This window comes from Procambarus clarkii, chromosome 52 (assembly GCF_040958095.1).
Source record: "Procambarus clarkii isolate CNS0578487 chromosome 52, FALCON_Pclarkii_2.0, whole genome shotgun sequence".
NCBI classification, from domain to species: Eukaryota; Metazoa; Arthropoda; class Malacostraca; order Decapoda; family Cambaridae; genus Procambarus; species Procambarus clarkii.
The window spans coordinates 24,681,588-24,695,895 of record NC_091201.1 but is presented as its reverse complement, the minus strand read 5'-3'; the positions used below and the strand labels follow the sequence as shown (position 1 = coordinate 24,695,895).

Sequence of the window (14,308 nt, the reverse complement as noted above, 5' to 3'; positions counted from 1 at the left end):
TAGTGGGTGTTGCTTGGTCTGTGATGGGTGGGTGGGTGTTGCTTGCTCCTGGTGGGTGTTGCTTGCTCTCTGGTGGGTGTTGCTTGGTCTCTAGTGGGTGTTGCTTGGTCTCTGGTGCGTGTTGCTTGCTCTCTGGTGGGTGTTGCTTGCTCTCTGGTGGGTGGGTGGGTGTTGCTTGGTCTCTGGTGGGTGTTGCTTGGTCTCTGGTGGGTGTTGCTTGCTCCTGGTGGGTGTTGCTTGCTCCTGGTGGGTGTTGCTTGGTCTCTGGTGCGTGTTGCTTGCTCTGTGATGGGTGGGTAGGTGTTGCTTGGTCTCTGGTGGGTGTTGCTTGCTCCTGGTGGGTGTTGCTTGCTCCTGGTGGGTGTTGCTCGCTCCTGGTGGGTGTTGCTTGCTCTCTGGTGGGTGTTGCTTGCTCCTGGTGGGTGTTGCTTGCTCCTGGTGGGTGTTGCTTGCTCTCTGGTGGGTGTTGCTTGCTCCTGGTGGGTGTTGCTTGCTCCTGGTGGGTGTTGCTTGGTCTGTGGTGGGTGTTGCCTGCTCCTGGTGGGTGTTGCTTGGTCTCTGGTGGGTGTTGCCTGCTCCTGGTGGGTGTTGCTTGGTCTCTGGTGCGTGTTGCTTGCTCTGTGATGGGTGGGTGGGTGTTGCTTGGTCTCTGGTGGGTGTTGCCTGCTTCTGGTGGGTGTTGCTTGCTCCTGGTGGGTGTTGCTTGGTCTCTGGTGGGTGTTGCTTGGTCTCTGGTGGGTGTTGCCTGCTTCTGGTGGGTGTTGCTTGCTCCTGGTGGGTGTTGCTTGGTCTCTGGTGGGTGTTGCTTGGTCTCTGGTGGGTGTTCCTTGTTCCTGGTGGGTGTTGCTTGGTCTCTGGTGGGTGTTGCTTGCTCTCTGATGGGTGTTGCTTGCTCTGTGATGGGTGGGTGGGTGTTGCCTGCTCTCTGATGGGTGTTGCTTGCTCTCTGGTGGGTGGGTGGGTGTTGCCTGTTCTTGGTGGGTGTTGCTTGGTCTCTGGTGGGTGTTGCTTGGTCTCTGGTGGGTGTTGCCTGCTCCTGGTGGGTGTTGCTTGCTCTCTGATGGGTGGGTGATTGTTGCTGGAAGTGAGAACTTTGCTTGAGCGATAGTGATCGCTTGCCTGAGGGGCAGCCCTAAGGTAGGCAAGGAAGCTCCCTATCTTTTAGGACGGAAGATTTATTCAACTCTCCACGATAGGAAAAGAGAAAGAGCACTGTATAAAATACACAATTTTTTTCCTGTAGTACCTAGTTTTACATTGATGGAGAGGAGGAAATATGGAGAGAGGGAGAGAGTAGATGAAAGAAAGAGCAGCAGTCTCCGTGGTGTAGTGGTAAGACACTTGCCTGGCGTTCCGCGAGCGCTATGTCATGGGTTCGTATCCTGGCCGGGGAGGATTTACTGGGCGCAATTCCTTAACTGTAGCCTCTGTTTAACGCAACAGTAAAATGTGTACTTGGATGAAAAAACGATTCTTCGCGGCAGGGGATCGTATTCCAGGGTCCATAGGATTAAGGACTTGCCCGAAACGCTACGCGTACTAGTGGCTGTACAAGAATGTAACACCTCTTGTATATATCTCAAAAAAAAAAAAAAAAAAAAAAAAAAAAAAAAAAAAAAAAAAAAAAAAAAAAAAAAAAAAAAAAAAAAGAGGAAGGGGGGAGATTGGAGAAGAGGGAATATGAAAAAATAAGAGGTTTGATAAACCAATTATGCTGCTAGCGAGTATTCGTTAAAAATGATTAATGAATGTAATATATGTAAACATTTGTTTACATATTTGCATTTGGCAGTAGGAAACGAAAATGAAAAAAAATGGTGGTTTAAACTGTTTTCTTCCCAGAGTAAATGTAGGAATTTAATCTGCTGAAGATTATAGTTTAATTGGATAATACTAATAAAGAAAAACCCTTTTTTCATTTAATATTAAAAACGGCGATTAAAAGGCTGAGAGGCGGACGTGCCCAATAGGTTAGGTTAGGTTAGGTTAGGAACATCTGGAAACACATCGCCCACATCTGGAAACTTTGGGGCTGGAATACAATGGATGACCACAAGTAAACAGAGCTGTTTATTCCTAGATGAACAGAAGTGTAAGGAATTGTGCCCAAAAGGTCTCGGTTCTGGGCGGGAATCGAACAGTGGAGGTTCATACGTTCTACATATTTGAAGCTAAGTCCAACATTTGAGAATTGATATGTCTCCACAACCAGACAACGTATCAGTACAGTTTTAAAGAATAATACTGAACATTTCACTCAAAATTTGTATTAAAAACTATAACATTTAAGGACATTTTGTACAATTCTATAGCAAATTAATTCATGGCTTCTACGTTCTTTGTTTAATATGTTTAGAAAAGTTTGATAATACATATTTTTGTTTACCTTTCCTGGATGTTCGTCTAGCGGGGGCTTAGCCAATCACAGTCCGTCTAGCGGGGGCTTAGCCAATCACAGTGTATCTGGCGAGGGAGCTTAGCTAATCACAGTCCATCTGGCGAGGAGGCTTAGCCAATCACAGTCCATCTGGAGAGGAGGCTTAGCCAATCACAGTCCATCTGGCGAGGGGGCTTAGCCAATCACAGTGTATCTGGCGAGGAGGCTTAGCTAATCACAGTCCATCTGGCGAGGAGGCTTAGCCAATCACAGTCCATCTGGCGAGGAATTTCGCCAATCAGTTTGAGATTAGCGTGTTTTGTGACCTGATTTCGCCAATCAGGTCACGTTTTTCCAGAGTGTACAACAAGCAGTGGATATAGCTGAGAAAGAGGTGAAAACGACGGTGGGTTACAGTCGTTACATAGAGCTGAACAAATCTATCCTGTAGCTGAACAATTCTACCCTGTAGCTGAACAAATCTATCATACAGCTGAACAAATCAATTTAGGTGATAAAATGGGGCAAGTTGATTATCTTATGAAGCTTTTTTTAAACAAATGAATTAAAGCCAAACAAGTCCCCAAGGTTACATGAAGTATTTGCCACAAGAAAGTCAATATCAGTAAACTCTTATCTTGCAGATTAAATTAAACACAGTGGAGCCGAGTATCCGCACCGTGGAGGGTTCCCAACGTGGTGCCGATTTTTGAGGAAAGGAGATAGATCACTGGCGTTAAATCTTTCAAATTAACCCTACCCCCAACCAGCCTTATATCCACCCAGTACCTCAAACCATCCCCATAGAGATTCTCAGAATGTTTGGTAATATGTTTATTGTTTGTGATGTGTGTATATGTATGTATTAACACGATGTACTGAACAGGGGTGAGAATAGCTTGAGCTACCTCATCCCTTTGTGTGTATTTTACATCAATAAACTTATTTCAATTTCAATTTCAAATCCCCATAGACATTTGGGAAAGCCTGTAGGCCCATGTCTTTCAAACTTTGAACAGACATTCTTAAAAAATATAAATCCAGAACTCCGAACCGCTGCGAATATATGAACCTCAGAGTAATTGAACCCCAAGTCTTTCTCCCGCGGGAAATGAAAGAACCCACTAAATCCTTGAGGAAAAACTTGAAGCTCAAGGAAGTGAAGAAAGGACTAGGGGGTAGCCCGGCCTCCTCCTCCCTCCTCTTCCGGACAATATTGCGTCATTCAGTTCGACAAGCGGCAATATGCCCCGGCATCAAGATGTGACCAAACACACGCGGCCAGATACGCGGCCAAATACACTGAATATTGCTGTCCAGGTCCCCCCCTTGTGCCTCTTCCTCCCTCCCTCCTGGCCGGGTCTGCCACCAGCGGGGCCTCTTGGGGATTGGTGGAGGGAAAGATTTTATGGTGTTCCTTTGTCGCAAATCTTGCTGTGTGGACGACTGGCCGGGTGGTGTAGAGCAGGGAGGTGGTGGTGTAGAGCAGGGAGGGTGTAGAGCAGGGAGGGTGGTGGTGTAGAGCAGCAGGGAGGGTGGTGGTGTAGAGCAGCAGGGAGGGTGGTGGTGTAGAGCAGCAGGGAGGGTGGTGGTGTAGAGCAGGGAGGGTGGTGGTGTAGAGCAGCAGGGAGGGTGGTGCAGAGCAGGGAGGAGGTGGTGTAGAGCAGGGAGGGTGGTGTAGAAGCAGGGAGGTGGTGGTGCAGAGCAGGGAGGAGGTGGTGTAGAGCAGGGAGGTGGTGGTGCAGAGCAGGGAGGAGGTGGTGTAGAGCAGGGAGGGTGGTGGTGTAGAGCAGCAGGGAGGGTGGTGCAGAGCAGGGAGGAGGTGGTGTAGAGCAGGGAGGGTGGTGTAGAGCAGGGAGGTGGTGGTGCAGAGCAGGGAGGAGGTGGTGTAGAGCTGGGAGGTGGTGGTGCAGAGCAGGGAGGAGGTGGTGTAGAGCAGGGAGGGTGGTGGTGTAGAGCAGCAGGGAGGGTGGTGCAGAGCAGGGAGGAGGTGGTGTAGAGCAGGGAGGGTGGTGTAGAGCAGGGAGATGGTGGTGTAGAGCAGGGAGGAGGTGGTGTAGAGCAGGGAGATGGTGGTGTAGAGCAGGGAGGAGGTGGTGCAGAGCAGGGAGAGTGATGTAGAGCAGCCAGGGGGTGGGAGGAACTGTAGATCTAAGCCTAAACGTAGGCTTCCTGTCCCCCCCCCCTTCCCCTCCCCCCCCCCCCCGAAGTACAAGATTATTTATGTGTATTAAATATGTTGCTTAGAAGCTTCTAGATGAGCATATACGTTACTTGTCTGAAACTTTATTTGCAGCTCGAGGTCAAACGCGTTAATAATGCGATGCTAACGATGCTATTTCACTAACGCAGCGTAGTTTTGACGCTGACCATTCCGTTACAAATGCGTCCTATTAATAAGCCTCTATAGGTCAGGTTTGGGTTTGTACGTTTCAGACCGTACGAAACCGTTGCACCTTTTTTACGGTGAAGCAAATTACCAGATCCATGCTAAGGATATGTGTTCTCACCTCACCTATTTGTGCTTGCGGGGGTTGAGCTCTGGCTCTTTGGTCCCGCCTCTCAACTGTCAACCAACTGGGGTGTGTGTGTGTGTGTGTGTGTGGGTGCAGGATGCAGGAAATAACAGGATGATGGAACAACCAGAAGCGTGTTGAAGGTGGTAAGGAGGGGAGAGAGAGAGAGAGAGAGAGATCCCGTTCCCTGAGGAAGATGGCTTCATATATTGACGTCGCTCAACTATTGTTGACACGAGACAGGTGATGGCAGGAGGAGGCCCACCCTTAAGAGCGGGTGGGCCCTTTTATTGATTTATTTATATATACAAGATTTATTTGATTTATTTAGATATATATATGCGTTTCGGGCAGGTCGTTCCTTAATCCTAATTGTTTCCCTCTGGAATACGACTCGTTAAACAACCAGGTATCTAATCACTGCTGGGTGAGCAGAGGCTACGGTTTACGATTGGCGCCCGGTCAATCCTTATCCCGACCAGGACACGAACCTAGGCCAAAGCGCTCGTGAAGTGCAGGGTGAGTGCTTTACCATTGCGCCACAGGGGTCTTCACTCCCAGGTATCTCCCACGTCCACATACCATGAACACATAAATTCTCCCATTTTAATTAAAATCTTAATTTTTTAAAAAATGTCAGTGTAGCATTTAGGAAGTGTCAGTGTAGCATTTAGGAAGTGTCAGTGTAGCATTTAGGAAGTGTCAGTGTAGCATTTAGGAAGTGTCAGTGTTGCATTTAGGAAGTGTCAGTGTTGCATTTAGGAAGTGTCAGTGTTGCATTTAGGAAGTGTCAGTGTTGCATTTAGGAAGTGTCAGTGTAGCATGTAGGAAGTGTCAGTGTAGCGTGTAGGAAGTGTCAGTGTAGCATTTTAAAAAATGTCAGTGTAGCATTTAGGAAGTGTCAGTGTAGCATTTAGAAAGTGTCAGTGTAGCATTTAGGAAGTGTCAGTGTAGCATTTAGGAAGTGTCAGTGTAGCATTTAGGAAGTGTCAGTGTAGCATTTAGGAAGAGTCAGTGTAGCATTTAGGAAATGTCAGTGTAGCATTTAGGAAGTGTCAGTGTAGCATTTAGGAAGTGTCAGTGTAGCATTTAGGAAATGTCAGTGTAGCATTTAGGAAGGGTCAGTGTAGCATTTAGGAAGGGTCAGTGTAGCATTTAGGAAGTGTCAGTGTAGCATTTAGGAAGTGTCAGTGTAGCATTTGCTGTACATGTCGTCTTTTTTCCGGAATCATAGTGTTTGTCAGTCTGTCCCACCTTCAGTTAATTATAAGCTCTCAATATGATTTTGTAAACTCACTCTTTGTTAGCTGATGTATGCCTGATTATAATATCAAGATTCCCAAATGCCACATTGATGTTATAAATGGTTAATAACTCATCAATATCATTATAAAACTTTTTCATTAACTATTTGAAAGTATTTTGAGCAATTTCAAAAGATATACCAATAAATGTCCACATGGTAGAAGGTTGTGTGACATTAGGCCCTGATTTCATCAATTCACTCTGAATCACATATTCTCAGACCTCTCAAAAAACATTATTGAAATCACCAGGTGTTTCACAGTCATGGTAGACGTGGTAAAAAAATAATACATGCTGAACATGAGTAGCTTTTCTGCATACAGAATAGTTGAAATTATTGTCAGATCTGTAGCTTAACACACCGAGAAATGGCAAACCAGTATTTTCTTCAATAATGTAGCTAACATAATTGTAATTATCTGTGAACAACTGGAGGGAAGGAAGTAACATTATGGGGGCTCACGGGAAGGAAGTCCGCATGGGTTGCAAGACATAAATAAACTATCCAGAAATAGCAAATTGGCCTATGCAAATTTGATTGGATTCTGGTAAACAAACCCGTAGGTGCGTGAGAAACTCACTGAGTGACCTAAGAACACTATAGTGTGTACAGAGAATGTTATTCTAGTATATTGACCAAACCACACACTAGAAAGTGAAGGGACGACGACGTTTCGGTCTGTCGCCGAAATCGACAAATCAGACAATTGACTTGAGAATGGTCCAGGACGGACCGAAACGTCGTCGTCGCGTGTGTGTATACTCACCTATTTGTATCTACAGGATCAAGCTATATATCTTGGACCCCGCTGCGTATGTGAGTGGAACAGAAAGCACCCACAAACACCACCCATGTGTGCGTAAACACACGGACCTACACCACCGATGTGTGCGTGAAAACACGGAGCTCTCACCCATGTATGCGTGAAAACACGGACCTCTCACCCATGTATGCGTGAAAACACGGACCTCTCACAAATGTATGCGTGAAAACACGGACCTCTCACCCATGTATGCGTGAAAACACGAACCTCTCACCCATGTGTGCGTGAAAACACGGACCTCTCACCCATGTATGCGTGAAAACACGGACCTCTCACCCATGTATGCGTGAAAGCACGGACCTCTCACCCATGTATGCGTGAAAACACGGACCTCTCACAAATGTATGCGTGAAAACACGGACCTCTCACCCATGTATGCGTGAAAACACGAACCTCTCACCCATGTATGCGTGAAATCACGGACCTCTCACCCATGTGTGCGTGAAAACACGGACCCACACCACCACATACCAATCAAAACTCATCGGGGAAAATCTAGAGCACAGAGCCCCGTGAGGCATAGAATAGAGGCCCCTTAAGTGTATTAGAGTATTCGTGAGGGAGCCTTAAATTCATGCCAGTTTTTCCTCTCTATTGATTACCATTCTGATGTCTGCTTCTCCTCCCGTCTCAAGGGAACGTGAGGAACGCCGAGTCTGTCTGTCTGTCTCCTGGGAACGGCTCCAGTTTGAAAGACGGGGAGTTAGCAGGGGTTAAGAGAAGGGTAGAGAATAAAGGAGAACTGGATGTATGCAAGAAGCAGAGGAGATAAATTAATTATTACTAGAGAAAGTGGTAAATAAATCATACGAAAAGAGGTATAAAGCAAAATTGGAATGTGTGTGTTTTTAAAAGATGTTATTGAAAAGGCCTTGATTTTGGCCTTTATTTTGAGTAAATTGAGATATTTTTTCATTAATGGAGCTACAACTTAACTACCAAACTTTTAGTTGCAGAGATAATTGTGTTAAGACATTCATTGCATAAGCAATAAAATTTATTAGTGCACAAGCAGTTTATCGCACTCAATAAATACTTATTTTATTTCTAGATATTTTCATTATATATCTATTATATTCATATATTTAGTAGGTTATTTTTCTAACTTTTGTAGAACATTTTTCAACTATTCAAATATCTGAAACTTTACTTTCAGGAAAATATAATTTTTTTTTTAATATTTCGCGTTTAAATATATTTATGTCCTATAACATGATGAGGGAGGGAATTATCAGGGGGAAAGCGCCAAGCCATTATGACTATATAGCCCTGGGAATGGGGTCAGGATAAGGATTTGCGATGGGACGGGGGATTGACCACTTGAGACGGTCGGGGGATTGAACGCCGACCTGCACGAAGCGAGACCGTCGCTCTACCGTCCAACCCAAGTGGTTATAAAAAATGATGAATAAACCTGGAATGTATTATTATCTAAGTGGTACTTAACCAGGTCGAGATAGAGATGAACATTTGAATCCTTGTTTGAAATTATTTATCTTTGTAAGTGTTATCAGTGGACGGATAAGCCACTGGAGATACGCAGCTGTTGTGGGATGCATCCAAGACGGAAGATGGGGGTTGGGAGGGGGACCTCGATAGGCCTAAGAATAGGTTTCATGTCCTCGACAACAAGGGGGGGGGGAGGAAATTTAAGTATTCAAGACATGGGAAAACGCGAAGGTGTTCTTTTCTGTTCTTTAAGAACATTTTCAGTCTCTCTTTTTAAGAACACTGGAAAACAGAATGAAAAGTAGATTAACGCAAATGATTTTTTCTCCGATTTTTTAAAATTAGTCGATAATTATTATGATTCAGGATAATTATTTTGATTCTGGATAATTATTAAGATTCTGGATAATTAAGAATCTGGATAATTATTTTGATTCTGGGTAATTATTATGATTCTGGATAATTATTTTGATTCCGGATAATTATTACGATTCTGGATAATAAGATCCTGGATAATTATTTTGATTCTGGGTAATTATTTTGATTCTGGATAATTATCTTCATTCGGACCTAAAACATTTTTGTAGATCTGTAGCGTTCGCATGTTTACAGTAACTTCTAGAGTGACTGGTTAAAAATATGTTAATGTACTTGAGGAATATTCAACATTTTTTAAATATATATTTTGTTTCAGTACAAGAAGACTCTTTGGTCACTGTGAAACCTCTGAATTGCTAAAAAAAAAAAACTGAAAATTCACAAAATTTCAATTTTTATGAAAATTTTCACCGTGTTTTTTTTTTCGTATTTTCATTTCGTTGAATCTGATACACAACAATGGTGTAAAAAAAAAGATTTATTACAAAATTTTGATTTATTTATAGATCTGTTTTATTATAATCTACAATATGTTGTTATAGATTCATCTACTCGGAACAAGTTCCAAGTAGCACGGGCTATGGTGAGCCCGTTTCTACAGTAGACACCAGTACTTAAGGTAGCACTAATAGCTTAAATTTAAATATAGTTAAGGGTTAATAAAAACAGTAAAAATATACAAATAAAAGTAACATTGTCATCAGCAGATAGAGGACATTAGTGGGATGAGGTTGGAGGAGGAGGAGGGAAGTGGAAGATATGATAGAAGGGTTATCTTGAGATGGTTATCTTGAGATGATTTCGGGGCTTTTTAGTGTCCCCGCGGTCCTCGACCAGGCCTCCACCCCCAGGAAGCAGCCCGTGACAGCTGACTAACACCCAGGTACCTATTTTACTGCTAGGTAACAGGGGCATAGGGTGAAAGAAACTCTGCCCATTGTTTCTCGCCGGCGCCTGGGATCGAACCCAGGACCACAGGATCACAAGTCCCGCGTGCTGTCCGCTCGGCCGACCGGCTCCCCGAAGTAACAGGGATTGAAGAAGAGGCAGAAAAGAAGCTAAAGAAGGGCCAAGAAGAGAAGAAGGTCTCACATAAGAAGAGCACAAGAAGATAAGACTTAGCCAGGGCCTTGTCAAGGATCCCTGGAGTTAAACCCTTAATTGCCGAGGATGGAAATTGTTGGGCTAATTCCTGGTAAAGCTTCGAATTATGCCCGGCAGATTGAAAAGAATTCCTAATCTTGCATATATTAGCCTAATGACAGCGCTCCTCTTGAATGCTTTTTCCTCCCCTTTTTTTTCTCTCTCTCTTTTTTTTCAAAGTGGCGTTTTATTCTTTGTAAATAACTTGGACTGTGTTGTGCTGATCCCCCAAGACGTTGAGAGAGAGTTTATAGTGTAGTAAACATTTTCAGGTTATTATATAGCTTCTCATGTGGTCTCTTATATATATATATATATATATATATATATATATATATATATATATATATATATATATATATATATACATACATATGCGAACAAGCCTGAATGGTCAAGATTACTATCCGAGTGCCGGCGGTGGGGTGGTTCAAATAGCCTCGGCTATCACCTCATTTTGTCCGGTCGTGATGGTCAAGTGGATTAAGGCGTCTTGTACATACCAGTTGCGTTGCTCCTGGGAGTATGGGTTCGAGTCACTTCTGGGGTGTGAGTTTTCAGTTATATATACATATATATATATATATATATATATATATATATATATATATATATATATATATATATATATATTTATTTCTTTAACTTGTTCATCATAATATGGAATCAAATATACTCGAGTACATCGTTCTACTGCGCTAATATATTCTTGGTCACAACTGTAAGTATCTCAAGGAATGGCTTAGTTCCCCTTCGTTTCTTGCTCATTCAACTCATTTAATTTATTTAAGAACGTTGCATAGTTTTAATTAAACCACCTTACCACACCGAGAACAAACTAATCAACTCATCTTAACCAGATCAAGTTTATAAAAAGAAGTATGTGGCAACTATTCATTCATGAAATACTTTTTTGAGGCAGAATTGTTGCCATATCTCTCTCTCTCTCTCTCTCTCTCTCTCTCTCTCTCTCTCTCTCTCTCTCTCTCTCTCTCTCTCTCTCTCTCTCTCTTTCTGAAACTGAATCTGGAAATATTGATGCTGTGCTTTCGGTTAAAAAAAAAAACTTTGAAGCGTTCTAGGATGATGTAATTGAGTTACCACACAGCAAACACACATACAGCATCACCGCAAATTAATTTGTTTATTGATTTTTTTCATTGTAGCCAAGTAATAAAGGTGTTGCGACATTGTAATTTGATTTTGTGTTTTGCTTGTCACTGTTATGCAATATCGTACTGCTGTTGTTGTTGTTGTTGTTAAAGATACGCTACCTGGAACAAAGTTCCAAGTAGCACGGGCTATGGTGAGCCCGTAGTTCGTCGTACTGCTGGAAACTATTTCATTTATTCCCGTAAGAGCCTTGAGGTCCTAATTTATATATATATAAACTTTCCTTCTCTGCTTGCTTTGGGTTTTTTTCCTTTTATTCTTATATTTGTTTGCACTTATTCCTCGCCTGTTTTTGTGTCATATACAGGTTTCGTACGCTGTTTGTCTCACTCGGTGGGGCCAGATTCACGAAAGCACTTACGCAAGCACTTACGAACCTGTACATCTTTTCTCAATCTTTGGCGGCTTTGTTTACAATTATTAAACAGTTAATGAGCTCCGCAGCACCAGGAGGCTGTTTATAACAATAACAACAGTTGATTGGCAAGTTTTCATGTTTGTAAACTGTTTAATAAATGTAACCAAAGCCGCCAAAGATTGAGGAAAGATGTACACGTTCGTGCTTGCGTAAGTGCTTTCGTGAATCTGGCCCCAGGAGGACGTCTGGTCTTGGCCCCAAGACCCTTTAAGGGTAAGGAGGTCAAGGAGGAGCAGGAGGACTACCCCTTGTGGTCCAAGGAGCACCTTCGAGGTAGTGAGGACATGTAGTATACTCAAACGATAAGAGTTACTTGTGAAGGATCAGTGCCATAAAGACGGTTTAAAAAAAGCAATATATATAAAAGATATATATATATATATATATATATATATATATATATATATATATATATATATATATATATATATATATATATATATATATATAGCAATATATATAAAAGAATTGATTCGTGCAATGGTGGTCGAGTGGATTTTTCTATATAGCTATAAAATACTGTATTTTATAGCTATATAGTAGTATATAGCCATAAAAAATATATAGAGTATATATATATTATATACTTTATAATATATAAAGGAGATTCCTGTTTCAATTTTCCTCCGTGGTCTGACACTGTCACTCACATTTTTAATCACGTGTTTATTTTGGTGATATACACACATAGTAAGTATATATATATATATATATATATATATATATATATATATATATATATATATATATATATATATATATATATATATATATGCCTGCCATACCCGAGGCGACTCTATCTCCTCTCTATATATATATATATATATATATATATATATATATATATATATATATATATATATATATATATATATATATATATATATATTATACTATGTAGTACATAGTCGTATATAGCCATGAAATGCTGAAATATATTGATACGTAAATCTATCTATTGGTGTGAGTGGTGTTATGTCCACTCACCGCTCCATACTCCCCCCACCTTGCACCCCTTTCCTTTTCCCCCCTACCTTCACCCCCTCCCTTTCCTTCCCACCCACTGTTACTCATGTTTTTCTCCCCTCTTTATCCCTTATTCCTTCCCTCTTCGTCCGCTCTCTTTCCACCATCCTTGTTTTCTAAACAGACTCTTGCCCCCTTCTATCCTCTTCCTTCCCGTCCCTCACCCACCCACCCCCTATTCCGTCGCCCCCCTCATCCCACCCCATCCCACCCCCGTCTCGCATCTCCTCTTAGTGCAGTAATTTTTGTGAAAGCTTCTTCAGAACCCCGATTCATATACGTCAAATTAGGGAGGCAGAGGCGTTATCACAGGCGTGTGTTGGTGTGCTGTGGAGGGATTATCCCTGGGATGGGATAGTGGTGTGGTGGGGAGGTGTTTGGTAGTGTGGTGTGGTGGTAGTGTGGTGTGGTGGTAGTGTAGGTTGTGGTGGTGTGGTGGGGTGGTTGGGTGTCAAACAAACCTTGAAAAACATTCCATGTGATCATAACCAGAATATAGGTAAGTTTTCACTACTGTTTTGAAAGGGATATAAACATCAGGTAAACATTAGTGATAAACAGGCTGAAATTATCCTGTAAATACATTGCGTAGCTATTGTACGTTCTTTCTACGGTGTAGTAGCGTTGCTGCAGCTCTATATGTGTGTGTGTGTGTGTGTGTGTGTGTGTGTGTGTGTGTACTCACCTAGTTGTACTCACCTAGTTGTGTTTGCGGGGGTTGAGCTCTGGCTCTTTGGTCCCGCCTCTCAACCGTCAATCAACAGGTGTACAGATTCCTGAGCCTATCGGGCTCTGTCATATCTACACTTGAAACTGTGTATGGAGTGAGCCTCCACCACATCACCCCCTAATGCATTCCATTTGTCAACCACTCTGACACTAAAAAAGTTCTTTCTAATATCTCTGTGGCTCATTTGGGCACTCAGTTTCCACCTGTGTCCCCTTGTGCGTGTTCCCCTTGTGTTAAATAGACTGTCTTTGTCTACCCTATCAATCCCCTTCAGAATCTTGAATGTGGTGATCATGTCCCCCCTAACTCTTCTGTCTTCCAGCGAAGTGAGGTTTAATTCCCGTAGTCTCTCCTCGTAGCTCATACCTCTCAGCTCGGGTACTAGTCTGGTGGCAAACCTTTGAACCTTTTCCAGTTTAGTCTTATCCTTGACTAGATATGGACTCCATGCTGGGGCTGCATACTCCAGGATTGGCCTGACATATGTGGTATACAAAGTTCTGAATGATTCTTTACACAAGTTTCTGAATGCCGTTCGTATGTTGGCCAGCCTGGCATATGCCGCTGATGTTATCCGCTTGATATGTGCTGCAGGAGACAGGTCTGGCGTGATATCAACCCCCAAGTCTTTTTCCTTCTCTGACTCCTGAAGAATTTCCTCTCCCAGATGATACCTTGTATCTGGCCTCCTGCTCCCTACACCTATCTTCATTACATTACATTTGGTTGGGTTAAACTCTAACAACTGTGTGTGTGTGTGTGTGTGTGTGTGTGTGTGTGTGTGTGTGTGTGTGTGTGTGTGTGGGTGTGTGTGGTGGGTAATAATGGAAGATTTCCTCCATTCGTTCGCCTGTAAGAAGTTGTCTTACAGATAAGATCTACATAATAAATTATACGAATGACCTACACGTAAGATGCGTATATGTAAGATATGGAAATTATTCGTAAGCTCTGCGTAATATGTCCTCA

General features: G+C 42.6%; 1 long non-coding RNA gene across 1 annotated transcript in view; it reads right to left on the bottom strand.

The window, feature by feature from the left end:
• The window catches only part of LOC138352103 (uncharacterized), an 80,913-nt gene that overhangs the window by 17,973 nt on the left and 48,632 nt on the right, over positions 1-14,308 (bottom strand). The window contains exon 2 of the long non-coding RNA XR_011222717.1: positions 2,387-2,760. This is a non-coding gene — a long non-coding RNA (uncharacterized lncRNA). The remainder of the gene's footprint in view (positions 1-2,386; positions 2,761-14,308) is intronic.